This window comes from Octopus sinensis, linkage group LG19, assembly GCF_006345805.1.
Source record: "Octopus sinensis linkage group LG19, ASM634580v1, whole genome shotgun sequence".
NCBI classification, from domain to species: Eukaryota; Metazoa; Mollusca; class Cephalopoda; order Octopoda; family Octopodidae; genus Octopus; species Octopus sinensis.
The window spans coordinates 30,791,870-30,808,372 of NC_043015.1; positions in this window are offsets into that span (position 1 = coordinate 30,791,870).

Below are 16,503 nucleotides of genomic sequence, written 5' to 3' on the forward strand. Positions count from 1 at the left end.
TCATTAAAAACTTTTTTCTCAGATTGCGAAATGTGCAGAAAAATTGGATTTTAGGTTGGTGCAGGTTATGACTAATTAAGAATTTGTTAGAAACAATAATCAAGTCCTCAAGACCACTTTGGAAGTAGTCATAGCTAGAATGCCTTTCATCCCAACCTGCTGGAAATAGCAGCCGAGTCCTTGAGACCACACACTGGAAGTAAGCTAGTCATGGCCGGAATTCCTTCCATCATAGGCTGACCAATCAGTTGACTTGTGGGAAAACAGCTGTGTGTGTGTTCTAGTGTCAGACATACTGCCCTACTTCTCACTCACATTCTCTATTTACCGTTCTCTGACTAAATGTCAACAGAAATAATTCCTGTCAAGAGGCAGCTCTACGTATGTGAAGTAATAGGAACATTTTAGCTGCATTAGTCAAACAAATCCCCTTAATTGTTCTGTAAGTTAGGATAATATCCTTTGTCATATATATATATATATATATATATATATGTTGCTGTGTGAAGTAATTCTTGTGCTGGCTGAATGACAGCATGAGTACCCATTACATTCTGAAGTCAGTCCCCACTGGTAACTTAATTTCCTGAGTGAGTAGAGGGTTTTATTACATTGGCTATAGCCATCTCGCCAACAAAAGCATTTTGACTTTTGACTATAGGAAAACATTGTAGGCAAAAAAGAGAATATCGGCTATAAAATTAAAGTATATGTTTTCACCTCTTAGATACGAAATGATATTCTTTGGTGTTCATTAAATCAACAATCCCCTTATACAAATGTGTGGTCATGAATAAAGGATCTTTTTTTTTCTCCGGAGCGTATTATGATATTTTACTGTGTTCTGGCATCAATAGAAACTGCATAAATAGGTGGTGGTTAGATAACTACCTCTCGGATATAAACATCATGTCAGAAAAGATACAAGCTTTGAATTTATATATTCCATATTCACAAGAATAATGGCCCATTAAATTTTCTTAAATGCAGTTATCAGACCAATGAATTACATTTAGTCCACTGAAGATAAGTGTATGGTAATCGTTTTCTCTCTCACAGTAATATATATGGAAGGTAACCTACTTAATGGCTCATGGGTCCTGACTTTTGTTGAGTCATTCAATCCAGCTAAAGACTTAGTATTAGGCGTGTCTGTGGAAAGAGCTCTGTTATAGAATGGTGATTTGCCTGCAGCAGAGTTACGGGCACCCTTTGCCTCCATTCAAATCTGAAGTTGCCAGCTGTCATCTTTACATGAAAAGCAATTGAATTTATAGAATTAAAGATGCGTTATTTCTATTTTTCAGCACTGATGCACAGCACATGTTTTGATAGACTTGCAGTGTACTAAAATGTTTTTTTAATCCCTGGCCTACAGGAAGCTGTGCTTTCTTTTATGCAATGCTACAGAAAATGGAATTAAGGAAGTAAGTTCCTTTGAACTCCTGTAGTTTCTGATAGGATGGACTTTTTCAATAGACATACTTTCTGTAGAAAGACTGGTAGTCAGTGAAATTAGTTGACACCAGTAATTAGATATTTATCAGCATAGAAGTCATTTAAACAAGAAATGTAGGACAACCATTTCTGGCATTTCTCCACCTCATCCAGGTGTGATGTATTATATTCAGACAGCACCGATCTTTATATGAAGGGAATAAGTAATCCATTAAACTAAACTTGGTATTATTAGTACAGCTCTTACCCCTCCCCTTCATCTTTCATTTGTTGGTTTGCGTAAAAGGAAAAAGAAATGCAATATCCCATTCAGAAATAAAATATTTTAAAAATGAAAAGTTGTCGACGAGATTATGACTGAGAGTAAACAGTTTATTCAAAGTAGCTGGCCTCAAGATGGCTCTGGGACCTGGTACATGCATTATTCATTTTGGCCACTAGCTCAGCCTTTGTGTTTCAGGCATAGCGGTTGGTCATTCCCAACCATGCCCCACATATAGTAATCCTTGTGATTACAATCAGCAATTAAGAGACCAGAAATTGGAGCAGGTAAAAGTTGTAGAGATTGTCTTGACAACCACTTCTTACTGTTTCTGGAACTTCTAGCAAGGAGCCAAACCCTGCTGCTACACATATGGCATTCTAGCAGTTTCGCATAGAATTGAGTCTAATGCCCTGTTCAAAGATGTGGGGACGAATTCCAGCTTGCAGACACAGTATGCATGCTGTGTCTCTTCATCCTAACCACAGGTTCATAGTTTCCGTTGCAGCTGTCCGTATCATGTCTTACACTCTTTACAGTATTCATAGAGCATTGAGCAGCAGTCATGATGTTGGCACTTGGATATCTGGCACAAACCATCATGATACAGGTAACTCTTCCAGTATTCAGATAGCTCAGGTTAGAACCTGGCCGTAATAATATTAGCTAACTTTTTCTCAACTACAATTCTATCCTCTTCGATGCCATCGGCTGTTCACCAATACATCTTAGGCTGTTACTGAAAAATGGCAACATAAAGAAAAATCGTCAAATTTAACCCAAACTTTCTGTATGGGCTTCCATACTGGTTATAGGTTGGATGTGTTATAAATCATTACCACTCAAGTCGTCTTTTTTTTTTTCTGTAAGACTCAACATCCTGAGGTCTCATTTCACTACTTTCAACTTCTACTGCTAACAAAGATCCTCTACTTGCAAACAATATCGATTTTTCATATTGTGTGAAGGACCTGTGCAGTCAGCTCCTCTTCAGACTTCTCCAGCTCCTCTCTCAGCACCATAGTTCTATGCATGTTCACCTCACAACACCCACTAAATATTCCAGATTTTTCTGTCACCATTCTTATATTCTTTTACGTGCACCATTTTTAAAAATTCTTTTGACTGCGATCATACTGGAGCATCACCATAAGGGGTTTTAGCCGAAGCAATCAACCCCAGTACTTATTCTATTGCTCTCTCTCTCTCTCTTGCCAAGCTGCTAAGTAATGGGGGCATAAACACACCAACATCGGTTGTCAATCGATGGCAGAAGGGACAAACACAGACACATAATACATGTCGTGTATATATATATATATATATTGGTAAACACGGTAAGAACAAAAGAAAGAAAGAGACCTCAATATTATGTAAATAGAGGAAATTTATCTAAAATCCATATTAAATTCTTCTGTGTGTCAGAGTACTCAACCGATGTCTGGCAATTATCCAAAAGAAGCTGTGTATATATATATATATATATATACACACGATGGGCTTCTTTGAGTTTCCTTCTACCAAATCCACTGACAAGGCTTTGATTGACTTGAAGCTATAGTATAAACACTTGCCCAAGGTGCCACGCAGTGGGACTGAATCAGGAACCATGTGGTTCGTAAGCAAGCTACTTACCACACAGCCACGCCCCACCAAGCACTTCTTTGTGACTTGGTGTATGCCCTCTCACCATATCTACCTTTTGAGGTTGCTAGAATTGACTGCTACTTCACTCAATACTCAGTCTTCTGCCTTTTGTAAGATGTCTTGCTTATCTACAACTTTGTGGTCTTTACAAAATATAGAAATTACGTCCAATGTACAACCTGTTTGAATTAGCATTTGTTTATTCGTTTCTCCACCATCAATACCTTCATTTGAATTAAATAAGATCTCGTCGAGTTAAATTTTTTTTCTTTAAATACCAAAACATGAAGACATTGCAAGCGAAAGGTGGGAGTCTATCATCGACAAAAACTATGGTACAGAGTTATCTATCCCTGAAGCTTATCTCCCCTGACACGTCAATATTTCTTTATAGTCATTACTAAATTGTTAGCTTAGGCAATTTTATTTCCTTTCGTTATTCTCTCTTTTTCTTTTTTTTTAAACTGAAATGTCAGATTTAGGAAAAGAGGATTGGACTAATTACTGATAAAGTATAGAAAATAATGATGGAGGTTTCTGTAGTCTTGCTGTAAAGTTTTACATTACTTTTGTGTGTGGGTGATTAATGGTTGAGGTTGAATGTGTAATAGAATTAGTTTTACTGTTCACCTGATATCCACCTGAACACACACACACGCACAGTAAAGAGATGAAGACTTGACTCATTGCTCACCTCATTACTATCTCTCTCATCATTTTTTAAAGTATAGGGAAAGTCTGGCTGGAAATAATTTCTCTTCAATAGATTTTCAAGATTATGAGGGGGAAAAAAATATATATTTATTTCTACAACATTCAGCTTTCAGGAATTGGTTATTATATTTGTTTTGTGTTATTAAGTAAGTACACAGGGGGGGGGCTGTGGTGTTCTGACGCTGCAATGAATATATTTTGACAGCTAAAATGAGTCGTAGGAAACTCGAGAAGAAAATTTTGAAAGTGTTCTCCAGTTTTTAACAAATACTATATATATATATATATATATATATATATATATATACACACGATGGGCTTCTTTGAGTTTCCTTCTACCAAATCCACTGACAAGGCTTTGATTGACTTGAAGCTATAGTATAAACACTTGCCCAAGGTGCCACGCAGTGGGACTGAATCAGGAACCATGTGGTTCGTAAGCAAGCTACTTACCACACAGCCACGCCCCACCAAGCACTTCTTTGTGACTTGGTGTATGCCCTCTCACCATATCTACCTTTTGAGGTTGCTAGAATTGACTGCTACTTCACTCAATACTCAGTCTTCTGCCTTTTGTAAGATGTCTTGCTTATCTACAACTTTGTGGTCTTTACAAAATATAGAAATTACGTCCAATGTACAACCTGTTTAAATTAGTATTTGTTTATTCGTTTCTCCACCATCAATACCTTCATTTGAATTAAATAAGATCTCGTCGAGTTAAATTTTTTTTCTTTAAATACCAAAACATGAAGACATTGCAAGCGAAAGGTGGGAGTCTATCATCGACAAAAACTATGGTACAGAGTTATCTATCCCTGAAGCTTATCTCCCCTGACACGTCAATATTTCTTTATAGTCATTACTAAATTGTTAGCTTAGGCAATTTTATTTCCTTTCGTTATTCTCTCTTTTTCTTTTTTTTTAAACTGAAATGTCAGATTTAGGAAAAGAGGATTGGACTAATTACTGATAAAGTATAGAAAATAATGATGGAGGTTTCTGTAGTCTTGCTGTAAAGTTTTACATTACTTTTGTGTGTGGGTGATTAATGGTTGAGGTTGAATGTGTAATAGAATTAGTTTTACTGTTCACCTGATATCCACCTGAACACACACACACGCACAGTAAAGAGATGAAGACTTGACTCATTGCTCACCTCATTACTATCTCTCATCATTTTTTAAAGTATAGGGAAAGTCTGGCTGGAAATAATTTCTCTGCAATAGATTTTCAAGATTATGAGGGGGAAAAAAATATATATTTATTTCTACAACATTCAGCTTTCAGGAATTGGTTATTATATTTGTTTTGTGTTATTAAGTAAGTACACAGGGGGGGGGGGGCTGTGGTGTTCTGACGCTGCAATGAATATATTTTGACAGCTAAAATGAGTCGTAGGAAACTCGAGAAGAAAATTTTGAAAGTGTTCTCCAGTTTTTAACAAATACTATATATATATATATATATATATATCACGTGACCGACCAGACCATCAGATGTTACACATCGCTGGTCACAATGCGTTCGCATTGTTTTAGCCTTCGAATGACGCCACCCCACTGGCTAAGCGAGCAGGCCAACAGAAGAAAGAGTGGTGAACGAGTACAGCAGGGATCACCACCACCCCCTGCCGGAGCCTCGTGGAGCTTTTAGGTGTTTTCGCTCAATAAACACTCACAACGCCCAGTCTGGGAATCGAAACCGCGAGTCCGCTGCCCTAACCACTAGGCCATATATACACACACACACCCATCTTTCACTTAACCATTGTGAGACGAAGAACTCTATATACATCTGCTTCAGAACAAAGCGGCAGTAAGAAATTCTGAAGAATTTATTAGGTGTTTGTTACTCAAGCACTCCACTATGAATCCACCGCATCTGAAAGCAGAAACAGCCGTAAGCCAATGAAGTTCATATTCCTTTGCCATCTCATTGCGCAGGCGTGGCTGTGTGGTAAGTAAGAAGCTTGCTTCTCAACCGCATGGTTCCGGGTTCGGTCCCACTGCGTGCTAAGTGTCTTCTACTATAGACTTAGGACGACCGGATTATGGTAGATGGAAACTGAAAGAAGTCCGTCGTGTATATTATATTTGTGTGTTTGTCCCCGAAACTTAGTCTATCGGTCTCTATTGCCGAACCGCTAAGTCCTGGGGGTCGATTTCTTCGGCGAAAGGCGGTGCTCCAGCATGGCCACACTCGAATGGCTGAAACGCGTAAAAGATATATATATATGATCATCTGCCACCCGTAACAGTATGATTTGGTAGCGGTTACTTGTTTCAGTCATTTGACTGCGGCCATGCTGGAGCACCGCCTTTAATCGAGCAACTCGACCCCGAGACTTATTCTTTTGTAAGCCCAGTACTTATTCTATCAGTCTCTTTTGCCGAACCGCTAAGTAACGGGGACGTAAACACACCAGCATCGGTTGTCAAGCAATGCTAGGGGGACAAACACAGACGCACAAACACACACACGCGTATATATATATACGACGGGCTTCTTTCAGTTTCCGTCTACCAAATCCACTCACAAGACTTTGGTCGGCCCGGGGCTATAGCAGAAGACACTTGCCCAAGGTGCCATGCAGTGGGACCGAACCCGGAATCATGTGGTTGGTAAACAAGCTACTTACCACACAGCCACTCCTGCGCCTATGTATAATAAATTGATCTCGGTCAGAATCTCTGTACACGAGGGTCCAGTTTGATCGCCCAAGCTACAAGGCCGGCCGTTTGAATGACAATACAATCCAATAGACGAGCTTTTTTCTACACAACTTCACTCAGAAGGTATGAGGTGACTCGTAGGATATTAGAAAATGGCACTTGACCAAAATGTCACGCGACGGAATCAAAAGTTAAGGCCTCGTAATTGCGATGCAGACTCCTTAAACCGTTCGACCATTCTGTCGTATGTGTTTGTGTGGATGTACAGCGGGGTGGCCGGGTCGGGTGGCGTGAGATGACGTTTCGCTTCTGACATCATCTGCAACCATTAAGTTTATTTTGGTAACGTACCTTGCGCGTGTATATATTACACTCCCGTTTATAGACATATATATATATATATATATAACATTTAAAACAATTAACTCGTGTGCACGCACGCACACAATGATGTCAGCTACATTTCCGTTCTTGCTATAATAATCATTAACCAGAAAACGAGCTGCAAATTTCTTCCGGTGTATCTTTTACACATCACATATATATATGTGTGTGTGTGTGTATACCATCACGAATCAAGGAATAAGTCGTGTAGCGTATAGACACGTACACACGCGCGCCTACATAGCCATCAACTCACGAGGCATCCATCCTGCTTCATGGTTTGCTCGACCTGCTATAAACAACAATCACACCTCCATCAAAATCACTCCCCATTTTAACAACAAAACACGATAATTGTGCTTTGAATGTATTGTGACCAATGTGCTCACAATAAACTGGCAAACAAGTATTTGTTTACTCCACACCTACAATCACTGCACTCCAAACAAAATTAGTCATATTACTAAAATTAATGTTAACTAAGAGCCAAGAACATTTATTTGTATGAAAATGACATTCCTTCTCACTGTCCAAACCTGATTATCTCATATTATTAAATATAGCAATTAACAACAAAACAAAGTTGGGTGAAGCACTATCATCCGAGATACTCCTAAATAAACGGGATGGTCGTGGCTGAAATGCCTTAGACTACAGGCCTGTCAGCTCGAAATGAAGTCAATTTATTGCCGTTTTTCGAATTTGTTTTGAGAAGAGGAACATTTTGCAATATTTAAAATGTGATTCGATCCCTTTGTGAGCCGCAAAAATATTGTCGGTAAACTTTTCGGATCCATTTTGGTTCCTTTTTATCTGTGGAATGGTTTGGATTTTACGCAGTTTAAAATAACCGTTTCTACCCTTTGTACGAGTGTGTGTGTGCGCGCGATACATATATATATTTTGATCCTCCCGTCTTGTATTCTACAAAACACCCTAGTAGAAATCAATAGAGCTCCAGATATCCTGAGTTCGAATCCCACCAAGGTCGATTGGACTATTCCAGCTAGAAGACCTCAGGCTTTGGGACTATATTGAAAGCAACTGTCAGTTCATTCGACGGGTGCTTTATCCTTTACGTTCTGAGTTCAAATACCGTAGGGGTTCGAATTTATCTTTTAATCTCTGCGGGATCGATTTAATATTCCTGTAAAAATATTCTAGATATGAATAGATTTATAAATCGCCCACAAATTCACGTTATTTGTGCCGATGTCGGAAACCTTAAGTCAATGAAACAAAAATATTTGCCCCTAGAATTTTGCAAGCTTCTAAGATGAACGTCACACAATCCCGTCCACCCGGCCACTTTTCCCATAAGTTCTTTCGGATTTACTTAGTTTTTCTATCCCGTTTCATGCTGTCATCACGTTGTATCTTTCTTTAATTCAGTTTCTATGTCCGCAAAATAAGAAACCGTTAGTTTCCCGCGGGACAATCATAGGTTCACAGAAATTCAAATTAGTGATATAAGGCCACGCAAACATCTATTTTTCTTTTCATCCCTTCGGGGCGAGAGACAGAAGGGACAAGGCTTAAAATAAACTGACTACTATCCTTTTTCCCTTACACTTCTTTGAGGAATCATTTTTCGAACTGTTTTGCCATTAGATATCGTAAAGTCAACGGTGCACTCATCAGCTAGAAATAGCAACCAAATCACACCCTACCGTAATTTTTTTTTCCTTCTAAAGAAAAAAAACATTGGATAATTTAGCCCTACATATATAATCTCATCTATATAAAGACAGGATGGTCACGACCAGAACGCCTTATATAATAGGCCTGCATCTTTAACAGTTGGGTATATGTATGTACTGCCTAAATAGATGGGTTGAAACAATTATCCCCTTCTGTCACAACCGCTAATTATTGTCGCCATCATCACAAGACGACAATTTAACCAACTTTTTCTCCCTGTCAAAGCCTGCCTTGTTCGACAAAACACATGATGTGTCTGATGTTTAATGTCTAACCGTCATACCAAACTTGAAAGTCTTTCTTAATATGGCAAACTCCCTGATGGAAACGCACACACACACACACACATTTGCCAAAGTTTTACGTTCCGAAACTTTTAAAACTTATTTCTGAATTTTAGAAGTTTTGTCTTTTATTAATGTTGCTATTGTTTTTACATCAATAATAACACAATAAAATCTTTAACAGAACTATATATAGATATATATATGGTGTTGACTACTATTGACTATAGGGCGAGTCGCGACGTACTCGCTGTCAGAAATAGCAGCAAAATCTTCCTCTCGTCTTGAAAACAAAAAGAGCCCGTTGAATATTGTGGGCTTGGGTCTTTTCTTTTCAGAAAAGAACCATAGTCACAGCTGGAATGACTTTTATCTGGGACTAAATAACATCTTCCAAAGATGGCAAAATGTATTTACAAAAATACGGAGCTGAACTTACTAACTTTTGAGTGACTAGTTTAAGTGTGTGTGTGTGTAAAGAGTAACTCGTATATCATTGCTGAACTTTATATACAAATTGACTTCATATTTTTACAGCAAAAATAGTTTTCGTAAAGCTAACGCATTTAGTTGCCCCATATTACGGTTATATTCATATTGGGAAAATAATGGGTTTTAGTCAACCTCGAGTAAGATTTCCTACACACACTCCAACACTCCCCTCAGGTTTTCCGTTTCTCTTGAGCTATTTTCTTCATATAATGATACATTTAAAAAAAAAAACGCCTCCTGATAATCACATGAAACCAACAAGGAAGCATTAATATGGTTTTCCTTTCGCCTGTTTAAGAAATAACGGCCAAATTCCCTCCAATCACAAACCCCGACTCACTTTTTTGAAAAAAAAAAAAAAATATGGCACACTAAATTAGTCACGGGCAAACTGCGGCCCGATTCATTTTTTTGAATGTCACGCCTAACGGAAAAAATACCCTTTTTTTTTTTTCTTTAATTGTGCGGCCAGCCTCTTGAAAAGGGTTGCCCATGCTTGCGTTAGACAAGGTAGTACTATATATATATTTCTTTACTACCCACAAGGGGCTAAACACAGACAAAGGGATTAAGTCGATTACATTGACCCCAGTGCGTAACTGGTACTTAATTTATCGACCCCAAAAGGGTGAAAGGCAACACTTATTACTATATATTTCTTTACTACCCACAAGGGGCTACACACAGAGGGGACAAACAAGGACAGACAAAGGGATTAAGTCGATTACATCGAGCCCCAGTGCGTAACTGGCACTTAATTTATCGACCCCGAAAGGATGAAAGGCAAAACGTATTAGTATATACCCGTAGAGACAGGCTGCTCAATCCGAATTTGACCCGGAGTTAAACCTGCGAAATAACCTTTCATTCGTTAGTCATATTCTGCAGCAGCACCACAAAATAGTATTTAAAAGACAGAAGAAAATAGAGTCGAGAAATGCCATGTCCGTCTTGGCATATGTAGGAGAATGGGAAAGGAATTGATAAAGATTGAAGTTACACGTCAAGTATTGGAATAGATTTAATATTCTGGCATCACATCTCTGTTGCTTTAAAGCATCTTTGGTGTGAACGGAATTGTAAAAGAAGACAAGTGTGGTTCCAACTTTGTTCTCTCATCTCTCTGGTGTTGTTAGTGTTACAAATAGATCCAAGTTGACCCCGATTGAGATCTACGACCAAAGGAATTCCACACTGTCCCTAACTATGTTTTTTCCCCGACAATTTCCATCAAATACGACATTGTCCAGTATATATTTTTAAGACTGGCTTAAAGGAGATTTGACTGCTATTTCTAGCATTTCACGTGATTCATAGGTTGCAGTTCCTTTTTGTCTTTTTCTGCTAAAAAATATAATGGTAACTTATTTCATACACTGCAGTACATTATGTAATTATATATACCCACATACACACACACACACGTATACATACATTCCAATATAAACACACAGCAATATACCGTTATTTCGGAAGGCTTTCTTGAACATTTATTTTAATTTCTCTCCCTACAATTACAAAAGCAAATAAAATTTAAATATTTCAAAGTTGTACGATTATGAGAACTTATATGGAATAAAATACAGTGTGATTATAAACGAAGTGTGACTGTAGACGATGCCAAACAATTCTTGAACGCGAAGATTGTTATGAAGAAATGTTAAAGCTGCTGTATATAGTGTCAACACCCTATACACAAATATATGTGTCATAATTTATAAAGTGCATACATTTAAATAAATAGACATAGTTAAAACGTGCAATGTTTTCTTGAACACGACAGACTGATAGGTATATTCGTTGTCGACTATTTTTGGATCTTTTCGGTTTGACCGGCAGTTTTTAACATAATTTCCACGTAACTAAACACTTTTAAACTTGTATACTGGTAGAATGTGTTTATAAAACATCTTTTTCTCTTGGCTTTATTGAGAAAATTCTATAGTTTGTAAGACATTTGTTGTTTTTTTTTCTTCAACTTCTGCAATTTCAACCAATCACTGACGTCCATTGAGGTAAAAAAAAACATTCTGCGCCGTATGAATATGTCCCTCGTTTAAGAAACAGATTGGGTTTATTTACATTTCTGAAGAAAAAAAGATACCTTCCCCCCACCCCTAACCCTAAAACAGATTGAAATGCAATAGATCGATACTAGGGTCATGATTATGGGTGACAATTTCATATGACACAGCTAGAAAAAACTGCCGTTCAAACCGAAAAGATCCGAAATTTTTTTTTAGTGCGGGTGTATAGAAATATGTTATTAAATGCCTTGGTACCTTTTGGTTATCTCACTCCCAATTAAAAAATTGACTTCACCACACTCCAGCACGCTGATATCTTATTCTATGGGTTGGGCTGGCAGAATCAGCGAGTTGGAGAAAATTGTTTTGCAGTATTTGTTCTGGATCTTTACGTTCTCAGTTCAAATCCTGCCAAGGCCAACACTTTGCTTTCGTCCCCTTGGGGTCGATAAATAAAGTACCAGTCAAATATTAAGATCGATATTATCAACTAATCCCCTCCCCTCCTTTGTGCCTGTTAGAAAAATTATTGCTGTTGGCATTGCGTTCCCGAAGACTAGGTCATTATTATCCATTTGAAAAGACTATGGAATTTACAATTAACTGCACCAGGGAACCAGACTTAATGGTATACCTGCGGATGTAGGTCCAGCCCCTGCTTTGCCGGGTCCTGTCTCTGATCACGTTGCACCTCCAAGGGCATCCATTGACGGTGATGCCCTCAATCTTAACAGACGGGTATCACCTGATGGAGAAGAGTCAGCTCCCAACCAAACAAACACCTCATCTAAAATACCATGATGGACCGTGAAGTCTGGCGTAGCATGGTAAATTCCATTGTCTCGACCACGGTCGAACAATGATGATGAGGTCATTGTATTAATTTGTGCCACATTTCTAGGAAATAACCTCACTTATTCTTTTCTATATAAGGTGGTTATTCTTGATGACCATCTCTACTCATTTAGAGATTGGAAGTGAGTGCGATAGAGCAATAGTTGGCACGGTCAGAGGTTACGTTTCTTAGGAATGGAAACAGCGATTTCCAAAGATCAGAGTGGACCCCTGTAGAAATGGAGACAGTGAAGAGTTTAGTGGAGGGGTAATGGAAGAGACACAGTGAAGGCCAGTAGCCTTTTTGATGTGAAAGTGTGGAAATGTCCACACTTTATATGTACATAAGCAAAATGGTGAGTTGGGGATTTGTCTGTGAAGCGAGCAGTGGAGGCTTTCTAGGTTGTGGGAACTACTCACAGAACCATTGTGATATGGAGGCAAAGAAGATTCTGCAAAACTGGAGAAAATCCTTTTGGCATAGGGCCAAAAGGATTGGTTGTAGTTTGGAAGGTGAGACGATTTCAAAACTGTTTGATGTACGAAGTCATATTTTATGATTCAGATAAACAGCCTCGCAAACGTCTCGTTGCTGGATGAATGCCACCTAGTTTTGAGGTATGTGTGAGTTTTGCCAGATGCTGTAGGGCTTTGCTTTATGCCTGATCAGCTTCAGCACAACTAGGTGTGAACCTCTTGGGACATGGATATCAGTGAAATAGTGATCTGAGGGAGGGAAAGCAATGGTGGACAACTCGGAAGAGCATTTAGGGATGCATTGGATAGCAACAGATATGAATGAAACTCTCCCCACTCAAGCATCATAATCTGAAAGGATAGAGAAGACCAGAGTAGTGGGGGGGGGGATTAAGGGTGCACAGATATAATACTTTCAATTCATGGAACGCATGTTACAGTGAATAGCAGCTATGATATACATGTTAAGGGTATTGCATAAGCAATAGAGCATAGAGGATAACTTAGCATGTACAAATAGACAACAGCCTGTGTGTGTGCATGTATGTATGTCACAACCCATGTGTATGTATATATATATATATATATATATATATGAAGCACTCCGTCGGTTACGACGACGAGGGTTCCGGTTGATCCGATCAACGGAACAGCCTGCTCGTGAAATTAACGTGTAAGTGGCTGAGCACTCCACAGACACGTGTACCCTTAACGTAATTCTCGGAGATATTCAGCGTGACACAGATAGTGACAAGGCCCCCTTTGAAATACAGGTACAACAGAAACAGGAAGTAAGAGTGAGAGAAGTTGTGGTGAAAAGTACAGCAGGGATCACCACCATCCACTGCCGAGCCTCGTGGAGCTTTAGGTGTTTTCGCTCGATAAACCTCACAACGCCCGGTCTGGGAATCGAACCGCGATCCTACGACCACGAGTCCGCTGCCCTAACCACTGGGCCATTGCGCCTCCACATATTATATATATATATATATATATATATACATACACACCAAATGTGACCGCGTGTATACTGTTGGCGATTTTTTCCTGCATCTTCCCTTCCTTGGATCTTTCCTTTTCCTATGTTTCTGACGAAGAGCTCCGCTCAGAACGTTAAATCCTCCTTTCTTCCCTTTCCTGAGCGACCAATAACTCTATACTTGTTCCACGTCCTCACGTTGTTGTGTTTTCATGTTTGGATTAACTTTATGTATATATATATATATTTATATGTATGTATATTTGATGATTATTTTATGTTTCCTTTTTCCAAGGACAGCTTGATGTATTGGTGAACAGTCAATAGTGTTGGAGAGCCTAAAAATTAAAGTTGTAGTTGAAAAAAGTCAGTTGATGTGGAGGACTGAAAACATCTGAATATTGGAAAAAGAGTTACTTGTATCTTGATGATTTGCATTGGGTGTCAAAATGCCAACACCATGACTGCTGCTTTGATGCTCTGTAAATTCTGTAAAGACTACGACCTGCAACAGAGACTATGAAGCCATGGCCTTTTAAAAAAGAAAAGCATTACAACACAAATATGAAATTTTTGGTTATCCATTTCAAATGTCAATAAGAGGTAGCTGGAATGAAAGACAAATCTATTTTTAGTCAGGAACAAAGAGGAGATGCATTATCACTTCAAGCAACACCAAAGTTTTAACTGTCTTATGTTTCAGGTGTGTTCAAAGAAGTGTTAAAATATTTAGCTTAAAAACGCCCAGAACTTTCCGGACAACATATATATACGTTTATGAATTTGTGTTGCAAGATTCTTGATGTGAAGTCGTGTGTTGAAACAGAGATTGTTGTATTTCGGGATGGTCATTTTTTTTTTTTACCAAATACACACACATATATTCATTATTTACTCACTTATCACTGTTCTTATTCTAGATCATGTCCATTGTCCAGAAATCTTTTGTCACACGTCTGTGACCTCCTCAGTGACACTTTCCATCTTCGTCTGTGCTCTTGCTATGATTAGTCCATTCTGTTCTTCTATGATGTGTATCCTTATATGCAAGTGCATCTGTGTTTGTGTGTGTGCGTTTTTGCTTAGAACAATGACACACACACACAGACACAGGAGCATATATGGATACACATCATAGAAGAACAAATGGAATAAGCAGAGAAACGGCACACAAAAGACAAAGTGTTGCAGAGGAGGTCACAGATGTGTGATGAAAGATTTCCGGATAATGGACATGAGTTAGAATAACAACAGTAATAAACGAGTGAATAATGAATATATAGTGTGTGTGTGTGTGTGTTTATTTGGCAAAAAAATGACCATCCCAAAATACAGCAATGTATATATATATGTATGTAGATTGATAGATAGACAGTTATGCATTTTACAAAGATTGCCCTCCAGCACATAATGCTGGAGAAGAATTACTGATTCTTCTCTAGCACCATGTATAACACAATCCTTAGTCATTTTCTTTGTCTGATATAACACTTCAGATAATTTTTCATAATCTTGTTTCAAGTCTCACCTCTCTTCCACTGATACCATTCAGTTTTGAGTGTTTGGCAATTCCTCATGCAGCTATCATTCTCTATGCGCATCACATGCTCATACCAGTGCACTCTCCTCTCAACTCAATTGTACTTTGTCATTCATGCACACAGACATTATACATCCAGCAAAACATCCCTGCTTCATTTCCTTCCAGTCTTTGCAGAACCTCTGCATTCAAAGCCCATCTCTTACTGCTGTGCAGCATCACACTTGGCAGTTACAATCTTCAGCCTATCCCATTTCCTGATGTAAATAACTCTGTCTGGTTTGTGTAGTCTCCACTTTAAAGAGTAATTGAGTTGCTGGCCGGTTTCCAGAAGTTCATGTTGCAGGTTCTGAACCATCATAACGTTTGTCTAACATGTCCAGCAAAATCACCAGCTTTCATTCCAGTGCAACTGATTGCAGCATCAGTGATTCTTCACTCACTATTTTGCTCCATCAGTAGCAATGGCATTTGTGTTACCATGTGGTTGCCAGTAAGTACAAGCCACTGATGAAGGCCAAAAATGTAGAAATACACATCTACTGTTACTGGACGATTTTCGCTACCTACTGTTAAATGTGTTCTTAAACACAACAAGTTCATAACAGGTATTTCCAGATGAATACTACAGTTATCTCTTGTGATGTATTTGCTTTAAGTATCATACCTAGATGGCTTTTATAATCTAATACTATTTCTTTTTACGTACCGGTGGCACGTAAAAAGCCCCCACTACACTCTCTGAATGGTTGGCGTTAGGAAGGGCATCCAGCTGTAGAAATCTGCCAAATCAAGATTGGAGTCTGGTGCAGCCATCTGGTTTGCCAGCCCTCAGTCAAAATCGTCCAACCCATGCTAGCATGGAAAGCGGACGTTAAACGATGATGATGATGATTTCTGTTGCGTATGATGGATGGGCGGATTTTAATATGATGTCAGGAAACTCCCTAATGGAACATTTCCCAACGGATAGTTTGGATGAAAAAGAAGGGTTAAATACTCTCTGCTGTCACCACATTTAATACTATT